Raw genomic sequence first — 20,781 nt, 5'->3', positions numbered from 1 at the left:
GCAAATTCAAACTTGGTGACCTTTCTCTCTCATTTTCAAAGAGGAGAACATTTCCATGACACAGACTGCATTCTAAGTGAATGCAGTTGAGGTCAGGAAGTGCTGATTTACTTGAACTATTGTTCTTCACACTTAGTAAGCATATAAGAGAGAACAAACCATTGGGGACAACAGGATTGGTAGGTTTCCTCCCTTATCTTAATTGAAAGACTTTTTTTAAAAAAATACAGAGTGAACTAATTGTCACAAGCAATTTCCACCAGAGACCCACCATTACCTGACCAAAAACACTTTCAACAGAGATGGTCAAAGTCCAAGCTACTATGTTAGGGTTCAGTAAGATTCGATACTGGATTTTAGGCCAATGTATTTGTCAGAATAGTGTTTGGGTGTAAGCTAAAAGCACTAACATTCAACTTGAAGAAACTGGAAAAAAAATCTGCATGCATTTCTTATCCTTTAATGAAAAGCAGCAGAGCTGCTTTAAAAAGCTTCTGCTTTTTATTCTACATATCAAACAAAGCTTTCAGAGGCATCTGGATGGCTGCTATTGAAACCAGAACTCTGTTGGGTCTGATCCAGCAAGATAGTCTTGTGGCCTGATCCAGCAAGGCCATTTTAATGTTATTAAATGTACTATTATAGTAGCTCAACAGCTTTTGTACTGCATGTTTATTGTGTCTCCATTCCATTTCAACCACAGTGGGCTTGTGTCAAAAGCAAAGGATACCAGAATCTTTGAAATAATATAGGCCATCCCACATTGGTGCTGCCAGGGCCTCTTCACATGATGCATTTTTAGGGATATATCCAAGGTATTATAATGTAAAGAGACATAAGCTGGTTGAATACAAGTGTATTATACAGAAATACACTGGTTAGGAAACCAGGATTGGCTCCCTGTTAAGCAGGGCTGACGTCAGCTTCCATAGAACACATTACAAACCATCTTTCGATGGCCATTTTCCTACCTGCATAGCTCCATTAAAAAAAAGAAGTTTATATCCTTCTCTTCCTCCAAGGAGCCCATGGTTATGTCTATCCTCACAGAAACCCTGTGAGGTAGGTTAGGCTGAGATATACGTGACTGGCCCAGAGTCACCCAGCTGAATGGGGATTTGAATTCAGGTCTCCCCACTCCTAGTCCAACACTCTAACCACTATACCATGCTGGCTCTTCATCACACCCACACAAAGGCTATAGACACTGATGTAGTTTCAGAAGTAGCCCTTTTGAAAGTGTTGGATCCTCAGCAGCTGACCAGTGATGCCATCCTCTGATGCCAGTCCCGCTGTATACATTTGTATGCATTTGGCAGACAACCTTGATTTCAATTTGTTTATCTGCAATGAATGAAACAGCCCTCATATCATGGCTGACATTCAGAGCAAGGATCCACTATATGTCAAAAATATTTCCCCAAGGGCCATGCAACCCTCAGGGATGTATTTTGGAATGACACAGAGGCAGGGGCGGATTAAGCTTTATGCCGCCCATAGGCAAAAAGGCTTTTGCCACCATATATATATGCCAAAGGCATATATATATGATATATATATGCCTTTTGATATATTTGCCTTTTTAATATAAGGTAAAGGGGGGGAATTTTTCATCTCCCACTCGCCTGCTTCGCGAGAAGTAGGATGACCTCAGGCTTCCTCGTCATCTCATCCCAACGGATGTAGAGACACAGTGGAACTCCACCTTCCTCCTTTTCCAGCACCTGCTGGAGCAGGAGAGAGCCCTTGGCGCCCTGGCGAGGGATGAGTCCTTGGCTGTCTGCGACCTCTCGAATGCAGAGTGGAAGCAGATGTCCGAGGCAGTGTCGGCACTCGAGCCCTTCCAGATTGCCATGAAGGGCTTGTGTGGTGACACCACTCCCTTGAGCCAGGTGCTGCCCACAGCTCTGGGTCTGGAGAAGCTGATGGGCAAGCTCCAGACTTCTCTGACCACACCAGAGGGTCGTGCTCTGGCTGGAATGCTGAAGTCTGGGGTGGCCAAGCGGCTCGTTGGTGAGTTGGGTAGCAGGGAGGAGTATGTCCTCACTTGTCTCTGTGACCCGACCATCAAGGGCAATGTCATGAGTGCCGGAGACTTGCCCGGGTGGACAGACCTCCTGGTCCAGAAAGTTAAGGAGGAGGAGGTCGCTAGGACCAGGAAAGACCAGGAGGGTGGCAGTGGTGTGGGTGCATCTCCCCCCGAGCGACCTGCATCCAGCAGCAGTGTGGTGACATCAGCTTGCCCTTCCCCTTCTTCTTCCCAGTCCAGCAACGTGGCATTCCAGGCAGCACCAATACAGCAGGCACTTGCTCCCACCACGAAATCTGCCCTGTGGTTTCAGCGGGTGTGCCTTGGAGCATGCCTACTACTGGTGCTGCGACTGGCCAAACGTTTATACACACCCACGTAAGAAACCTGATGCTGACCACAACAAGCCCTTATCTCCACCTGTCAGCATTCGGGGGCCTGGCATGGGCACAGCACACACACCTAAAAGTAGCACAGCCCCACAATAATACCACCAGAATAGCACTGGCGGCGGCAGGTACACGTTCTGTAAATATGTAAATATGTAAATAATAATTTCCAAAAATTTTCTGTTAATCAATTGATTTTAAAAAATATGTTATCAAAAGAATCATATGTGGGGTTGGTTTTCATTAAAAAATATGTTTAATATCTTTTTAATGCTTGCTGAATAAATTATCATGTTGTTGATTATGGTTACTGTTGATGTTGACTGACAAATTATAATTATAGAACTTACTTGTCAACACATCATATTGATTGATTGATTGATTGTCTGGGTTCTTTGCGGGGAGAGAATTGGGTCTGTGTCTGTCTCTGGTGCTTTTTCTTGTCTGGAGAGAAAGGTGTGTGTGTGTGTGTGTGTGTGTGTGTGTGTGTGTGTGTGTGTGTGTGTGTGTGTAGGCTGTTTCTGTTGTGTATGTGTGGATGGATGTTGCTGTTAGTACTGTCTGTGTGTGTGGATGGATGCTTGCTGTGTGGTGTCTGTCTGTCTGTGTCTGCATGTTTTTTTCTCTCCCCTCCCCTCCATCCCTCCCCCTCATCCCTCTGCCTCATCCCTCCCTCCATCCTCTTCTTCATCACCCTTCCATCCTCCCTTCCACACCCACTTGCCCCTGGTCTGGCAAGCTGATGAGAACTGGTCTCCCACCGAAGCACAAACATCATGTGTGTGCATATATGTGGCATACGACCTACTCTGAGCCAGACCCTCCTCCCCCTTCAATCTCTCTGGAACATCTCCCTCCCCTCCCCTCCCCTCCCCTCCCCCTTCCTTCCCCTCTCCTTGCTAGCAGCACACACAAGCACACACAACACCTGGCCAAACAAACACGCATGCACTCACACTGGTGCCACCACCTGCCTTGGGCCTCTGTGTCCTAGAGCAAAGATGTGGTGGACCAGAAAGACCCATTTCTTTCCCCAAGCAAAGCAAAAGGCATGCACTGCACACACGAAGAGATGAAGAAGACAGTGACACTGGACAAGACTAGAGAAATAGAGAGAACTACTGAACCAGCAGGTGAGTGTTGCAATGCTCAGTGCTCAATGCTCTGCTCTGTCATCACACACAGCTCTCAGCTGCACTATGTAGACACACTGGTGGTTCTTACCAAGTAAATTTTAACTTTCTATCTGTATTAGCAGGGATCCTCAACGTTGGGTCCCCAGATGCTCTTGGACTTAAACTCCCATAATCCCCAGACCCAGTGGCCCAATGGCTGGGGATTATGGGAGTTGAGTCCAAGAACATCTGGGGGCCCAACGTTGAGGATCCCTGTGTATTAGAATTGCCTACTGCCCTTGTAGTTGCCTTTTCACACAGGTTGGCTACTACTGCCGTGCGCCATCTAGTTAGGTCCCCTGGCCTGCCTAGACCCCTTCCTGGCCTTTTCAGCTGTTGCGTGTGCAACTGTGCAGTCACGGTGGAGGAGAGCAGCAGAGCATAGCAGGTCAGCTTCTGTCTGTGGTGGCCTCAGTGGGCAGGCACTGGGGCGGTGGGTTTTTTTGGCATCATCCATCCTGCAGGAGTAGCAGAGCAAGTCTGCTTCTTCTCTCTGTGTGTGCTGTGCTGGCAGGCAGCAGTGGCTTTTTATATCATTGTCATTGTCAACACTAGCTGGTGGTCTGTGTCATCTTAGTTGCTTGGGTAGGTAAGGACTGACCTGGGTGGTGTTAGGGTGCCCAGATAGGGGCAAAAAAGCTGAGGTGGCAATTGATGGGTGCCTCTAGTATTTTTTGGCGAATTTTTGAAAAAAAAATCCCCATAGGATATAATGAGGATTTGGGGCAGCCCTGAACCCCACCTCTGTGGAGTGGCAGCACCCCAAAGTGGGTCTGGGGCCATGGCAAAAATGGCCTCAGTCCCTCCAAGAAACCCCCAGATTGATAGGAGTGATGGGTTGTTTTTTTAGGATTTTCTAAGACATTTTCTAAGACCATATTATTCCTGTTTTGAAACAGCTGCACTGGCTGCTGATATGTTTCCGAGCAAAATACAAAGTGCTGGTTATTACCTTTAAAGCCCTGGACAGCTTAGGTCCAGGTTACCTTAGAGAGCGCCTTCTTTGGTCTGATCCCCACCGCATGCTAAGATCATCTGTGGAGGTCCGGCTCCAGTTGCCACCGGCTCGTCTGGTGGCAACCCAGAGGCGGGCCTTCGCTGTAGCCACTCCTGGACTGTGGAATGCGCTCCCTGCAGACATCCGTAATTTGAATTCTTTACTGGAATTTAGGAGAGCCCTAAAGATCTACCTGTTCGGCCTGGCCTTCCAGTGCTCTTAAATTGTCTTAAAGGGTCTTTAATGCATCGGGTTTTTATAAGGTTTTGAATTTTTATTTTTTTAGCTGCTATATTGTATTTTAAAAATTTTTATGCCCAGTCATTGATTGATTTTAACTGTTTTATGATGTTTGTGAACCGCTCTGAGCTATTTTGTAAGGGCGGTCTAAAAATCGAACAAACAAACAAATAAATAAATATATCTCATAAGGATTGATGGCTTAACCTTTCACCCAGTGACACACTTTCAAGCAATCCCTATGAGTTATATTTAATACCTTGGAAAATCCTAAAAAAAATAAATAAATCCATCACTCCTATCAATCTGGGGATTTCTTGGAGGGACTGAGGCTATTTTTGTCATGGTCCCAGACCCACTTTGGGGTGCTGCCACCCCACAGAGGTGGGGTTCGGGGCTGCCCCAAATCCTCATTAAATCCTATGGAATTTTTTTTTCAAAAATTCACCATTAATACTAGGGGAAACCAATTGCATTGGGAATTTGTGGGTGGGGGACACCCATGGGTGCCTACCACCCACCCCAGCTTTTTGCCCCTAAGTACTCCACAGAGGGAGTTATGGGCAACAATGGAAAATATTTTAAAAATTCATAGAAAACCATAGGAATGTCCAATTGCTTTGAGGTTTGGGTGGTAGTTGGCACCCAAGGGTGCCTACCACCCTACCTACTTTTTGAGGTTTGAACTGATTCAAAACTGGTTCAAATTTGAACTGAACCGGGGGGTGGTTCGAGCAAAACCAAAACCAAACCACCACTACCCTCCCGGTTCGAACCCAGTTCAAATTCAAACTGAACCAGGTGAACAGGTTTTATGCACATCCCTATCAGACACTGACTTACTACTGTTGACTTACTTTAGTAAATCTTCAAAAAGATTGTATTTCAATTAAAGCACAAACAGGTAACTGCTGCTTCTATCTCTTTATGGCAAGATTAAACTCACAAGAAAGATACCACTATTTTGCACAGACAAAGAAGTATATTTCAATTTAGCAAATCAGAGCTAGAATTCTTTTTAAAAATGGGTTGAAGAAAGGCTTAATCCAGATTACTTTATGTGGGTGATACTCAGCAATACTCAGTGAGCAATACCCTGTTGTTGAGGGGGCACATTCTCTACCACTCTACTTTGTCAGACCAGGTGCTGTTATTCTGGTCCGTTGGTTGTTGGAAATGTGTACACAGTAATGCCAATTGTTTACATATCTGGCGGGATTACATTGGAAAAAGACTAGAGATTAATATTAATTAATATAAAGAGAATAACTAATGTTAAAGTAGCTCTTGTTAAGGTAGCTCTAGTTAAGGTAGCCTCATATATTTGGTGCTTATCCAAAATGGCTGCTTTAAGCTTCAAATAGTCCAAGGCATCTTCATTAGGAGTGTGCATGGTTCGATCCGGGGGGCATTAAAAATGCCTCCAAACCGGTCCGGAATTCTGGCAGTCTGGCAGTTCGGAGGAGTGGGGGAGTGTCACTTTAAGGGGGGGTGGTAGTACTCCCCCCCCCCCGCCGCTCTTCCCCCTCTGGCACTGTTACTGTTTAAAACGTTCTGGGGGCGGCAGAGTTCCTCCCTGCCGCCCTGCCCCCGTCGTTGTCCTCGTAAGCCCTAAACAAGGAAGAGCTGTCAGTGCGCATGCACCCTTTGCGGCGCGCCGCATGACATATGTCTATGTCATGGATTCTCAACGGTTGGGTCTCAAGATGTTATTGGACTTCAACTCCCATAATCCCCAACCAAAGGCCATTGGGGCTGGGGATTATGGGAATTGAAGTCCAATAAAATCTGGGGACCCAACATTGAGAATCCCTGGTTTATGTAGTCTGCCCAGTAATAATTCAATGCCTTGCAAGAAAGAGCCACAAGGTGGCAGTATTATAATTGGCCAGCTGCAAGTCACATTCCTTTCTCAGGAGCTCTCCAACAAGCTGTCCTCTCCCTTCTGTTGGCTTCTTCTTTTATGTCTCTCTGTCTGAGGGTGTGGGACTAGTGTTTCTTGCTGTGCTTCCCTTCCTGTTCTTCTTTCCTTTTCAGGCCTACAACTCCTAGGAAGGCACTGAGATAAAGAGTTTCCCTCTCTAGTTTCTCTGGCATATATACATAATAATGAGTGCATTGTACAAAATGGTAATGGAAATAATTACTCCACCTCAATCTGTGTGTGTGTGTCTGTGTCTCTGTGTGTGTGCTTTTGTATTACAGTCCCCTTACAAAAGAACTATAGATTTGAAAGTAAATTGTATCATTTTCTTGAATAAAGCCAGTCTTCTTTAGTACCTCTGGATATTTTCTTTATTTTGCCTTTAGACACCGTGAATTTAGAATTTGTACACAAACCCACCAGCAAATTTCTTTTTTATTCAAATGGTCTGGTGGATTTCAGATTTTCCCCCAAAGAAGATGTGGGGGCAGAAGTGTGCTTGGCTTGAACTTCCTCTCCTCAGACTTCCATATTTCATCCAAGGAAGGAAATATGAATATATTAGTGCCTGCTAGCACTTATAAATCTATATTGCACTTACCGCTGTCCTGCCTAATGTAGACTGAAAGAAGGGCTTGGCCACTTTTGCAATGAAAGCCAACCACTCTGTGTTAGGTACACAACTGAAAACACTGAATTACACAGTTGTCTGAACTACACAGAAGTGTACAAAATATAGAATTTAAAATGCAGTACTGTATTTGTTATTTCAACAATAGCATTTACATACAACAATCCCAACTTCTAGGTATTGCATTGGTTTCCTCTGAATGTCTTTGATGTGAAGAATATTCTCCAATGCTTTTAATAGAATGGCTAGAATAATTCTCTGAAATATTCTCTCCTAAAAAATTCAGGATTCTTTTCCAAGGTCTCTGAAGAGGAATCAAAGTGAACCTTTGAGATTCACTTTGGCTGAAATGCAAGTGATGTTATATATATTTGTGATACTTCCCTGAAAAATTTCAGTAATCTCAGCAAAACTCTTTGTGTTTTTCTTAAGGAATCTCTAAAACTTGCTTTGAGACAAAATGTTTATGTCTACTCTATAAATTAGGGACTGTTTTTAACAAAATGAGGACCAATGCAAGCAGCCTCTTAATGGCTGCTTTTTCACCTTAGCCCCATCACAGTTCTTAGTTTGTGCATATAAGTCACCTGCTTTATTTGCAAGGAGCAGAATGCAATTAAATAGGCCATCACCAAACCCAGGGAAGGGAGAGACTTCCTTAGGTAACATCAGCAGGCTGAATTTTTAGTAAAGAAAATAATGGAGGTGGTGGTGTAAATAGGGTAATCTAATGGTACCACCAGTGCAATATTTGCTTTCTAAAATGCTGATGACATCTAGCTATAATAGCTAAACAGACACCCTCTCAGCAAATAGGAATTATTAAGCAGGTTCAACCAAGTTCATAGACTTTGTCAGAGAACCTTAAGAATGTTGTTCCTTCTCTCACTCAGACATACACACACACAATTTTCCTGAGTCACATTTCAGTATTGATAATGCACATCTGCCAGTTTGTCAGTTTGCAAAGTTGATATTTAGAAGTGTCCCTCATAAATCCAAAAACTGGCATCCTCTGCTGTGTAATGAAGGGGAATTAAGAAGAACACATTCTAATAACTTCATCTTGTCAATATGTAGCTCAGGTACATGATGGAAGAAGCTGTGTTCCCTCTCTCTCCCCCCACCACCCAACCCAAGCCAAATGGGCCTCTTCTTCTATCATACTGTGGGAGAACAGAAATATGTATTAGAGATGAAATGTTCCAGACCTAAACAATGGGTAGCAGCAACAAATTCCTGAATAGAAATTACTGTTTAATTATCCGATATTTGTGGTATTTTCGTGCTTTTCGTACAGCCTAAACATGTCTGCATTTCCCTGGAAGATGAAGCTATGTTACTGGTTTCTGTATTTTTAGAAGTTTTGTATAGTATTTTTAGAAGTTTTATGTTGAGGCTTTGTTTTAAAGGAATTAGATTAGGCACCTTGCTTGTATATGAGTGATCTTAAAATTATTTTGGAATTGGAAAGGCCTCAAAGTTAAGCATCATAGCCTACATAACACATGCTAGATTTTGATCTCCCACAGAAGCCTACGAGAAATACGTCACTGAATTTATGTTTAAAATTCGACTTTAGGACAATGTAGTTCAAATCACAATTCACGATCATAAGGATGATTGAGAAAAGCCTAGTAATGCATGCAGTTATGCTGAATTCAATGACACTCTATGCTATAGCTTCAAATGTCTTTGAACTAAAAAGACAGCATATTCAGAGCAGTTTCTTGTGCACCTAACACTTATATCACTGGTAGACTGTTTTCAAGGAACAAGCCAATTACTCTTCCTTTCAGTAAATTCAGTGTGTTGTGGAACAAATGGATTATTCCTGCCAGGCCTCTCCAAGCTTCCATTTTGTTCTATATATGTTCCCCCTGTAGTATGCACTCTTTCCTAGTGGGTCCTGGGGTGGAGTGCTTTCAAGTTTGCATGCCCCTAAAGATCCTACTCTCTGATCAGCACTCAGCAGAGGCAAGGATCATAAACAGCTTTCTCTTTTATGAAACAAGATTCAGTAAAACACAGCTAATAGAGATACAGCCACTGCTGCCATCTTTAACTCACTCATTCCATACTGCACTCTAATCAAATCACACTCACAGAGTAACATCAGGAAGGTTTCAATTCAGGCCCCTCAATGGTACATTCTACACAAGACACTTCCTTGAGACTCACCCTTATATTTCCCCTCCTTCTCCCGGCTTCCACTGTCAGAGGGCGACATTGGGTCCAACCTAAGAACAGAGGCAGGACATTGTATCCGGTCACATCATTGCTGGACAATTGGAAGACAGAGGACAGTGTCTCTTTCTGCAGGACTCACCCTTTTAAGATCCAGTTTTGCAGTGACTCAGCACCTTGCCACCCATCCAAGTTTCAGCAAAGGATTAGCTGGCCACTGAAAGAGGCTGAGTAGAATTTCCCCCCTTTTTATCCAGACTGGTCAGTGAAAGGAAGTTTACTTACCTACTTTGCCCAGTAAAATGGATGGTGTTTTGTTAAATGTAGCAGGTGGAGCTTTCAGGCACGGTAGCCCCTTGATCAAGAGAGGATGGTTAGTGCAGTATAGAGGGGTTTGTATAGACCCCCTGATTGGTGAATATCCAAAGCATGAGTCAAGTGAAGGGAGATTTCAATGAGACAGCCTCTCAGGGCTTTGAGACCCAGGAGTGACTTTTGGGGATTTACCTGCTTCACCCACTCAGAGCCCTGTGGCCCAGATAATGGTGACTTAGGCAGAGCCTCCTCAAACCTGCTTGTTTGCTGTGTGGCAATATGGAGGCAATATGGGATATCTAGACCCATTTCAAACTGGCTTTCAGACAGATTATGGGGTTGAGACTGCCTTGGTTGGCCAGATGGATGAACTCCAGTTAGATATTGATAGTAGGGATATGCACGGATCCGCAACAGGGAGGCTCAAAGGTGGCGGGGGTTTCTCTTTAAGAGTGGGGAAGGTGCACTTACCCCTTCCGCTGCTTCCCCTCCATGTCAGAGACTTCCGGTCATATCCGGAAGATGAAGGCAACAGGGCAGCAGAGAGGTGCGTTGCACCCTGATCAGCTTTGAAAAACAAGGACGTCAGCAGGGGGGGAGCAGCAGAAGGTGTAAATGCACCCTCCCTCGCTCTCTTAAAGAGAGACCCCCACCGCCTTCAAAACGGCGGAACTGGTGGTTCTTCAAACCAGTTCGGAAGCCCATAAATGGCCTCTGAACCAGTTCTGTGCACATCCCTAATAGATAGAGGGAGGGAGTGTGACTCTGTGGATCCTTTTGGATCTTTCAGCAGCTTTCAGTAACATTGAGCATGGTATCCTTCTGGGTCGCCTGAGAGATTCTTATCTCTCGGGTAGATTCCAGATGGTGTCACTTGGAGAAAGTGATAACTAAAGTATGGAGTTCCACAAGTATCCATACTGTCTCCAATGCTCTTTAGCATCTACATGAAACCACTGGGAGAGATCATCAGGAGGTGTGGTGCAGAGTGTTTGTTAATGGCACCCAGATCTATTTCTCCATTTCCATCAGGAAATGGCATAACTTCCATAAATGCCTTCCAGGAGGTTGTAATGAGCTGGATGAGGGATAAGAAACTGAAGTTGAACCCAATTAAGATGGAGATTGTGGGAGGTCAGAACCCAAGATATGGTTTAGATATGACTGTTCTGGATGGGATTACACTCCCCGTGAAAGATCAGGTATGCAGCTTGGGATTGCTCCTAGGTCCAAAACTCTCTCTAGTTTCTCAGGTTGAGGAAGTCACCAGGAATGCTTTTTATCAGCTTCAGCTGATACATCAGCTATGCCCATTTCTTAAGGTAAATGACCTTAAAACAGTAGTACATGTGCTGTTAACCTACAGACTTGTCTACTGTAATGTACTCTACATGTGGCTGCCTTTGTACATAGTCTGGAAACTACACTGGTACAGGATGTGGCAGCCAGATTAGTCTCTAGGACAACCTGAAGGGACTATATAACACTGATTTTTAAATAATTGCATTGACTGCTGATATGATTCCGAGCAAAATACAAAGTGCTGGTTATTACCTATAAAGGTCCAGGCTATTACCTGGCTTAGGTCCAGTGTACTTAAGAGAGCATCCTCTTTCTCATGGACCCTGCTACCTGTTAAGATTACCTGGGGAGGTCTGGTTATGGTTGCTACCAGCCCTTCTGGTGGCAACTCAAGGAAAGGCTTTTTCTGTGGCTCCCCCATGGCTTTGGAGTGTACTCCCTGTCAAAATAACAGCTTCACCATCTCTGATTGCTTTTAAAAAGACCCTTAAGACACACCTGTTTTCTCAGGCTTTTAAGTTAAACCAATTTTAAATGGTGTTTTTTAATTCTGTGAAATTGTTTTAATTGTTTTATTTTGTGAATTGTTTTTGTTTATTCTGTGAAGGTCTTTTAATTGTTTTGCTTTATTTTATATTGTAATCTTGGATTATATACTGTGTGTGTGATAAATATAATGAGTAAATAAATAAAATGCTCAATGGGGGTGGGTGAGATCAGAGCCTGGACTGTCAGTGTTCACCACAAAAAGGCACCACAATATAAACACCTGAAATTTGGTATGTAGTTAGTGGGTAAGAATGACTATCAGGCTGGAAAATATGATGAAGAATGGTGTTAAAATGAAAGAGATAAGTTTAAACTGTCTCCTGTGTAAGCAATTGGAAATGTCATCCATTTTATGTACCTTTTTATATTACCTCTTTATATTGCACCATTCATCAGGTGCTTCTTAAAGAACCACTTCATACACATGTTGGTCATAAATTACTGATAAGCACAATGTTTAGGAAATGATTGTTTATTTCTCAACTTTGATCTAAATATTATTTATTTCAAATATTTTCAAAATATTTTTGAATATGATAGAAAAGAATATGATAGAAAAGTGTAGAAGTGTATCAGTTCTATAAAATATAAATGAAAGACACATTAAATTTCAATTTTTGTTCTTTTAAAACTATGACTAAAGTGAAATTCATCTTAAATCTTGTTTTAAGCCCAATGTGTTTTTGTTGTTTAAAAACCCAAACTATAATTGAGTTTATCATATTGCAAATCATGTTCTTGAGGGAGGGAATTTCTATGGTTGCTTGTGGTTTAGTGCTATAGGCCTAAAACATAAGCATGCAAACTATGTTGAAATATGTGCTAAAACTACCAGATAACCACAGTAATTACAGCCAGTGGATATTATTTAAAATCTGAAAATATAGTGAATGTGAACCACGATTCATGGAAGCATTTCAGCACATCAGAGTTTATTCTAATCACTTCACTGTCAGATTCAGAAAAGCTGGAATGTTTTAGTCTGTGGCCAGAGGCAGCAACATTCTCAACTTGTAAAACTGATGTTAGTTAATGACTGTCAATATGACATTATTGATATGAACTAGTCAGCTGTTAAGGATTCCACTAATTTGTGCCCATTTGACCACATTTTGTCATGTTATCAATGGTATGAAATGAATTTTGACAGCTTGCTGCTGAACACGTTTTCAAATAGTAATGCTTCTGTGATAAAGTTACTTGGCATTTTGATTTGAAAGTGTAAAGAGCTCTTTGTGTGGAATAATTTGTATATTCAAAACCCAACAAGTGTTTTTGCACTCCACTACAGTGTTACTATCTGTTCTTTCTCTTTGGACACAAAATGCTTTCAAACCTTACAGGTTCCAGCCCTACAAAAACCTTGCATGGAGGGCTATCACATATTTTTTTCATATATGGGAATGAGACTGAGAGTAAATTGACCATATCAAAAGCTATGATACTTCATTTTTATGGTGCTTGCATACAAATGCAGAATTAACTGTGAACTTTTGGTTCATACTATTGTGACCAGGGTGCTTGGTTGAGCCAGTGCTCATGGTTTTAAAAAAAGGAAAGGGGGGAAAAAGACAGGAGGGGACTATAACCAAATAAATAACTGATTTGAATAACTCTTCAGGAGGGGAAGAGGAAACAAGTTGTTCTTGTAAGAACTAATCTGCCTACTTTCCATTCACTGTAATCTTAGTTGATATTACCATTTTCACAAGTTAGCCCACTTCAGCCTTAAACATTCTCATGTCTGCCACACTGAAATAGGGTAGATGACATCATTACAAACTATGCCGTTGAGGTGTCCCTATGTGTCACTTACTACAACTGCACGAAATTTGGTCCAAATCGGTTAGGCAATCCACAAGTTTGCCCACTTGCGCCTCAAATGTTTACGCCTCCGCCATCTTGAGTGGTCTGCAAAATATCGATTCAAGTTCTGTGTCTATACTGTTCATTACAAAACCACCAATCTGATTTTGTAATGTCAGTGTTAGTTAGCAATGCTAGTTGAAGAGATCCAAACTAGAGATACAAGAACATTCCAAAGACTGCATGTATCAACAGTACTGGGGTGTACAACTCTGAGAAAAGGAAAAGAGGAACTTAAAAAAATAACCGAGTTACTATAAATTAAAGGTAAACACCAAATTTATGAGCACCAGAAATGGAGAACTGACTCTATAGCAGGCTTGCACAATTGGTAATCCAATAAACCAAAAGTAATCCAGCCATTATATATTGTGGCCTGTCAGATACATGGCATTCCAATTTTTAGCCTACTTTCCTTAAGAAAAGTAATGCTTAAGAAAAGTAAGCTAATGAGATCACCCAGCATTTGGTGAGTCTTTGTTTACCCCACTATCAACTTCTCAATGCCTGGACCAATATGAACCAAACTGAGTACAGTTGTAGGGACACATAGGGACACCTCAATGGTGCTGTTTGTAATAATGTCATCCATGCCAATTCATGGTAGTGGATGTGTGAACATTTGAGGTGCAAGTGGGCTAACTTGTGATTAAGATGTAATTAACAGGCCAGAGAAATGGTGCTGTGTTAAAGCCAAGTGATGATGGTCCCTTTTTTCTAGAATCTTCTTAAGTATGCTTGCTTGATTCCATGTTGATTTCTTGATTTCTGTCTTTCTCTCAGTATGAGTTTTCAAAATAACTCCATGAACAACAGAAATATACAAGCAAATGAAAGCTACTTCTGCCAAATTTGGTTCACACATTTATGTTATTTTTGTAGGTGGATTATCTCCAGAATTTCCCTGGAGTAATGCTATGGCAAAATTTTAACTAGTATAATTTCTTCTACATATGATTTCCATAATTCAATTCATTGTGATATGCTAAGACTCCACCCTTTAAAGAAATATTATAGAATTTGCTGTTTATGAATGAAGGCTGCTCCCAGCCAACATAGGAGCAGCAATGTGTGCAGGGCCCTGGGAGAGAGCAGGAACCAGGATCCTGAAGGTAAGGCAAATGAGTACTTTAATTGCAACTGAATGACCTTACTGGGTAACACACTTGAAAAATTGGTCATGTGTTGTATGTAGTAACAGCTAGTGCTGGCATGTGTGCTGCATTTAAGCACTATGGTAGTTATACTCCATGAAAGCAAGATTTGGAACTCCAGCTCTCATGTTTGATTTATTTTTTTGTATCAGAGTTGAAACTAGTTTGAAATGTATAATGTCTGATTTTGGTTGAATGTCTTAGAATGTTTTTATTACTGTGCACTGCATTGGGCCAATACTCCAAAATGATGTGACAGAAGCTATATTGGGCCATTTTAGCCTACTTTCCAGTAGGCTTATGAGATCATCCGGCATTCCATGTGTCTGTATGTGTGTCCCCCTTTATCAGCTTTGCAACGCCTGGACCAATATGAAGCAAATCATGTACAGTTGTAGGAACACATAGAAACACAGCAAAGGCATCGTGAACCAAATTTGAACCAAATTTGCTACAGCTGTAGGGACACATAGGAATACCCCAAGGGTGTAGTTTGTGGTGATGTCATCCACCCTAATCCAAGAAGGTGGATGCATGAACATTTGAGGTGCAAGTGCACTAGGTTGTGGACTGTGTATCCAAATTGAACCAAATTTGGTACAGTTGTAGTGAGTGACACACAGGGAAAGTAGGCAGATTAGTTCAAACTAGAATAACTTGTTTATTGGATACAATCTGATAAAAAAAATGTCTGATAAAAAGATAAAACTTGATACAATACAATATCAAATTGAACTGCATTAGTGGAGGGTGAGTGGTTTACCTAAAATGAAGAATCAAGCTTCCTTCTAACTGGAAATCATCTCCTTTCCAGGGAGTTGAAATGACAATGTTTAAAATGACATCTCTCTCCTCTGGCAATTGCCCTACCATGTCCCTGGCAAGGGAGAGAAGAAACATCACAGTGTTGCTTCCTTTCCCTGGTGCATTATTAGGGGGGAAATGGCTGTTCCCTTTAACTATAGAAGTGGCCATTTCCCCCTAGTAATGACACACGGAAAGGGACACTGTGGGGCAATTTGCCATGGGGAAAGGCAGTATTTAAATAAGAAAAAGCAAGTGACAAATAGAAATAGATTAATTCTTGTAGACGTGCCTGTGTGGTGATGCGTCCCGGCAACCCAGTGGATTGACTGGGTGGAGCAGGCTCTCCGGATTGGCTGGCCAACAGTCGGCAGCCACCACCCACAAGGTGGGGGAAGCGCATGGCTGTCAGTGGGCCGTAGGGGGAAGCGCGAGACTGTCAGTGGGCTGCTGGGGGAAGTGGGTGGCAGGCGGTGGTGCGCTTGGGTTAGGCGCCAAGGCGGCTAGGCACTTTGGGAAGTGGGCGGCTGGTGGTGGGTCACTTGGGGAAGGCGCAGGGGCAAGGCAGCTGCAGATGGACAGCAGCGGCGAGGAGCCAGAAAATGAACAGCAGCGGCAAACAATCAAAAAAAGCTGGCGGCTGCGGGTGGGCTGCTTGGGCAAGTTTGGCGGAGAGTAAAGCAAGCAGAGTGGGCAAGCGGTAAGGAGTTATGCAGTGGGGAGTGAGAGTCATGGCTTACAAATGAGGGCGGCATGGCACGAGACAAATGAGAGCGGCAATTGGCTGCTTCAGGAAGGGCCACAAGACACAGGTGGCGGTTGGGCAGGCGAGGGCGGCAAGACGTGAGGCAGGAGGTGACAGTTATTTTGCAGTTGGTTGCCCACTGTTCCTGACGCAGGAGAGATGGAGACTGATGGACAGATGGATGTGCTTTCAGAGTGCACAAAGCAGAACAGGGTATAAAAAAGGGGGAAGGAGAACAGGCGGGGGGGAGAAACAGTGAGGGGGGGGGCAAAGCTTGGAACGCAAGACCTCACACCAAAAACTGGGGGGAAATCCTTAGGGACTCTGAGGGCCAATAGCTATAAGACTCCCCCCTCCAAAAAAATAACAAACGGTGAGGTCCAACAGCTGCCGGAATCCCCTCCCCTACAAAAAAGGGAGGGGGGACTGTGAGGGCCAACAGCAGCCACTCTGCCCACACACACAAAAAGGAGAGATGGAGACTCTCTAACAGACACCCCTTCCCCTAAAAAAGTTGGGGGAGGGGCTGCAAGGGCTAACAGCAGCCAGTTTGCCCACCAAAATAAAAATGATAAAAACCTTGAGACTACAAGGGCCAACAGCAGCCAGACTCTCCTCCCCGCCTCAAAAAAGGCCACTGAAAAGGCCAGCTGCCAGAATCCGCCCCCCTACAAAATAAAAGGGGGGGGGGACTGTGAGGGCCAACAGCAGCCACTCTGCCCATGCACAAAAAAGGAGAGATGGAGAGAGAGTGAGGGAGCATGGGATAACAACAAAACTCCCAAAAGTAAGTAAACTGCCGCACAGATGCTCTGTGCGAGTTCAGCTAGTAGAAATAAATTTCTTACCCACTATGGCTGGGATCAGAGTGTGGTGAGCTTGGGCACTTGGCTAGGCTCCTAAACTGATGAAGGATTAGTACTGGAATTAGTACTGCTCCAACGGTACTACCATTCTCACTTGGAGCAGAACACTCAAGAAGGCAGTATTTTAAAGTGCCACCACTGCAGCTGCCGGGTTCCAATCAGAAGATAGTAGGAAGCCTGCTTCTTGAATTCAGGTAAGCCCCTCTCTCCAGCGCATCAAAGCAATCCGATATACCAGCTCGATTCAATGCATAGAACCCTATACCCTGGCAACACAATGCAAATTAATTGGATCAGAACTAGTATGTATATATATAAATTCAAAATAATATGTTTTTAATATATACATTTAGCCTTCAGTTCTATTAGGGTAAATGTATATTATATACCTCTGAGTTAGTCAAATCAGTTCCCACAACTATGCTAATTTTCTTTTCACACCCATCATCTGTTTTTGTGAGAAAACTGCTGTGGCTTTGTTTGTTTCATCTGCTGGTATGATGTTGATTTCTTCAGTCATTTTCCCCTTGTACAATTCTCTCCTTTTATACAGACATATTGGTGAGAACACATCTGTTTGTATAAAGATATGATGACAAATACAGTTAAAAAAAAAAAAGAGGATGGAACCCAAATTCACAGTTTCAATTCTAATTATTTCTGTCAGTTTATGAAAATGTCTGAAGAGCTGACTCACAGGTGCAATGTTTCCATCACCTATGATAACACAATTGTCAACTGAATAAAAGTTATATGGAAATTATGTTAATTACATGCGCATAATGGGCATGGTATTAGAAAGGCCTTGAGCCATTTCAGATTTTAAAACTTCTCTCCATGACATTGTCCCTGTAATGTTTGTGCTGAGACGTGACTAGGTCCCTTCATGGACAAACCTGTAGCCTCCTGGAAACAACTTTCATGGTCACTGCTGAAAATATTCTACTGTAGTCATCTCTAAGAGGCCCCACTTGTGTCTATGCAGAAGCCAATTCATATATCAGGTTTACTGCCTGAATATGCTCCTGGTTAGTTAGAGACGCTGCCAGAGAATACCCTCGAAACGTCTTGATTAACATGGAGCCATTTGTCAGGACATGCTGAGGGGTTTGTAGTTCATTGCAGTTCAGCAGCAACCCCAAGTTGTTTGTTCAAATTTAAGAAAGCTTCCAACATAGTTTAGCAGTTTGAATGAGGCAGAATAATAAATGAAAAAGAGAACTACAATGCAGCGTGCACATGGAGAATCTTCTGTCTTTAAAGCCGTTATATGATTGCAGTGAATATTGTTTTTTGCAGCCTTCCAACTTACAATATATCCTGTTTCCTCCAATACAATGGTCATAAAATGTATATTACTGCTGTTTTTGTATATATGAACTGGTCATCAACTGTACCAACATCTTTCTATCTATGATCAGTCCAAGATGGGTTGCCTGTTTCTAGGGCCAAACTAGATGTGATGTGAGAGCTCTGTGTTTGGAGCACTCAGTGTCGTTTTCTTTTACAGAAAGGAAACATGGAGGGCTCAGTTCTGAACACTGTGCTGTGGGAGAGGGCATGGTGCACCAAGATGGGGAGACAGAGCTGTGCCTGGAAGTTTTTCCAGTTGGAACAAAGAGCAGCACCTGCAAATTGTGTTTAGCAAGAAAATGGCATGAGGGAAAAGGCTGAACTCCTGTCTCCCTACACTATTAGTCCCAATCCAGATTAGGGGACTGTTGCTAGGGTTGCCAACTAGGGACTTTGATAGAGGACATGCAAGTATTTGGGGGACCAAATGACCTTTTTTGCATTAGAAGGAATGGAGACTCTAACCTTTGCATGTGTCTGAAGTTCTGTGGAGCAGCAGGGACATTTTGTTCGCTCCGAACATTTTGCTCTCATGAGCAGTTTCTCTTCCTTTGTCTCCTTCCCATGCCAGCATCCTACTGACCATCCATCCATTGGGGAAGCCAGAGTGGAAGTTCTGCTCTAGTGGCAGGTTGCAGAGCCACATGATGCAGGATCACAGGCAGGTTGGCCCAGCAAGTGCAGCTTGCTTCCTTCATGTGGTGGAGGTAGTGGTGGCAGTGAAAATTTAGCAGTTAGCTAACTTACTTGACTCAGTTAGCAGTTACCCCTGATAACGGTGCAAAAAGGCACCTTTTCAAGTGGCAAATCTCTTTTATTTATCATGGCTGGCCATATCCAACCCCAGCCCAGCAATTCTTTGGTGGCTGATGCTGCTATTAACTTGTGTTTCATTTTAGATTGTGAGCCCTTTAGGGGCAGGGGAGCATCTTCTTATTTATTTTTCTTTGAAAAGCACTGTGAAACCTTCTGTTGAAAGTGAGTGGGAGACCGTGCATGCACCACTGCACCAGCATGGCTCGGTATCTAGGTGGCTGCTCTGCCACGAGCTAAGAGCTAAATTGTTGGTCTGGCTGGAGAGTGCAGGCTGGGTGACCCGTACGGGTGGAGGACAGAGGACTGTGTATGTGGCAAACCTAACCAGGAACATTTCCACACATGGCTTTTAGCTCACATCTCCTCCAGAGTTCACAAATCAGCCAGATTTACCCCGAAGTCACAGCGGTTCACACATAATTCTGATTTTGCCTGAATTAGGGCTGTGCATTCTAGCTTTGCCTGATTTCTGTCCAGAGTAAAAAAAAAATCCTCTATTTGTGGTGGCTTAAAAACAAACGAACCTGGAATTTCTGGTATGCCCCGATGCTTCTCCATGATGTGTGGAGGGGCCACTGCCAATAATTCGGCTTTTTTCAAAACTCGCACTTCTGTGGTTTGTTAGTTTTTAATATTTGCTGGGGGGACTTGCCAAACACCAAGTGTCAGCAGAGGGTGCTGATTGGCAACTTGTCTCGCCGATCTTCTGCAATTTGCAATTTTGAGCACTGGGGACAGCGTGATTGTGACAGATTGATAAGATTCTGTGGAGTTTTACTAATCCTTTTCTCCTCTCTCACACAGGGCATGGACTCTGAATTTCAGGCACTCCCCACCGGCCTGTTTTATTCCCAGACCCCCGACTGTAAGAGCTATTGTGTACCAGGAGTGGGGCAAGTGGGGGTCAGATGGGCACTTCACTACTGTAAAGAGACAAGCTAAAGATGGGTAGCTGATGACAAATGACTACTGGTGGGGGTGGGCTGCTGTTTTGAGCGCTGGCTACACTTGTGTTTTGTACAGCCCTTGATTACAGGGCAACAAATCGAGACTGTATGTAGGAAATAGTGTGTGAGGTGGCCCTTTGAGGACACATACTGCTTCATGTGCTGTGGTTGCATTTGAAAAAGCTTTGAATATCCCCTCTGTGCTTCCTCAGAATAGCCTGCCTTGCAGGATTGTTGTGAGGATTTGTGTGGCCTTTAACATGGCTATGAGCACTGCTCTGGGTTCCTTGGAAGAATGCGTGTGGGGTGTTGTTAGAGTTAAACAGGACAATAAAAGAGTGGGGGGGGGGCTGCAGGATGGATCAGGGCGCTTTCTTGCATTGTCCCTCCATTGTCTTGCAGTCCCTTGAGCCCTGCCAAGTTAGCCTTTCAATGATTTGCATGTGTCTGTGTGCTTGGGAATTATAGACGCTGACGTGTCTTGGAGTGTGT

At 43.3% G+C, this 20,781-nt stretch overlaps 1 long non-coding RNA gene across 2 annotated transcripts in view; it reads right to left on the bottom strand.

Annotated features, from left to right (window-relative positions):
• The window catches only part of LOC128339536 (uncharacterized), a 60,803-nt gene extending 43,421 nt beyond the window's left edge, over window positions 1–17,382 (bottom strand). For both annotated transcript variants that reach the window (XR_008313080.1, XR_008313077.1), the window contains exons 1-2: window positions 17,156–17,382; window positions 9,567–9,625 (exon numbers count right to left, since the gene is read on the bottom strand). This is a non-coding gene — a long non-coding RNA (uncharacterized LOC128339536). The remainder of the gene's footprint in view (window positions 1–9,566; window positions 9,626–17,155) is intronic.
• Window positions 17,383–20,781: the final 3,399 nt, after the last annotated feature.

This window comes from Hemicordylus capensis, chromosome 1 (assembly GCF_027244095.1).
Source record: "Hemicordylus capensis ecotype Gifberg chromosome 1, rHemCap1.1.pri, whole genome shotgun sequence".
Classification (NCBI taxonomy): Eukaryota; Metazoa; Chordata; class Lepidosauria; order Squamata; family Cordylidae; genus Hemicordylus; species Hemicordylus capensis.
The sequence above is the reverse complement of the archived record's forward strand: the minus strand, read 5'-3'. Positions and strand labels throughout refer to the sequence as shown.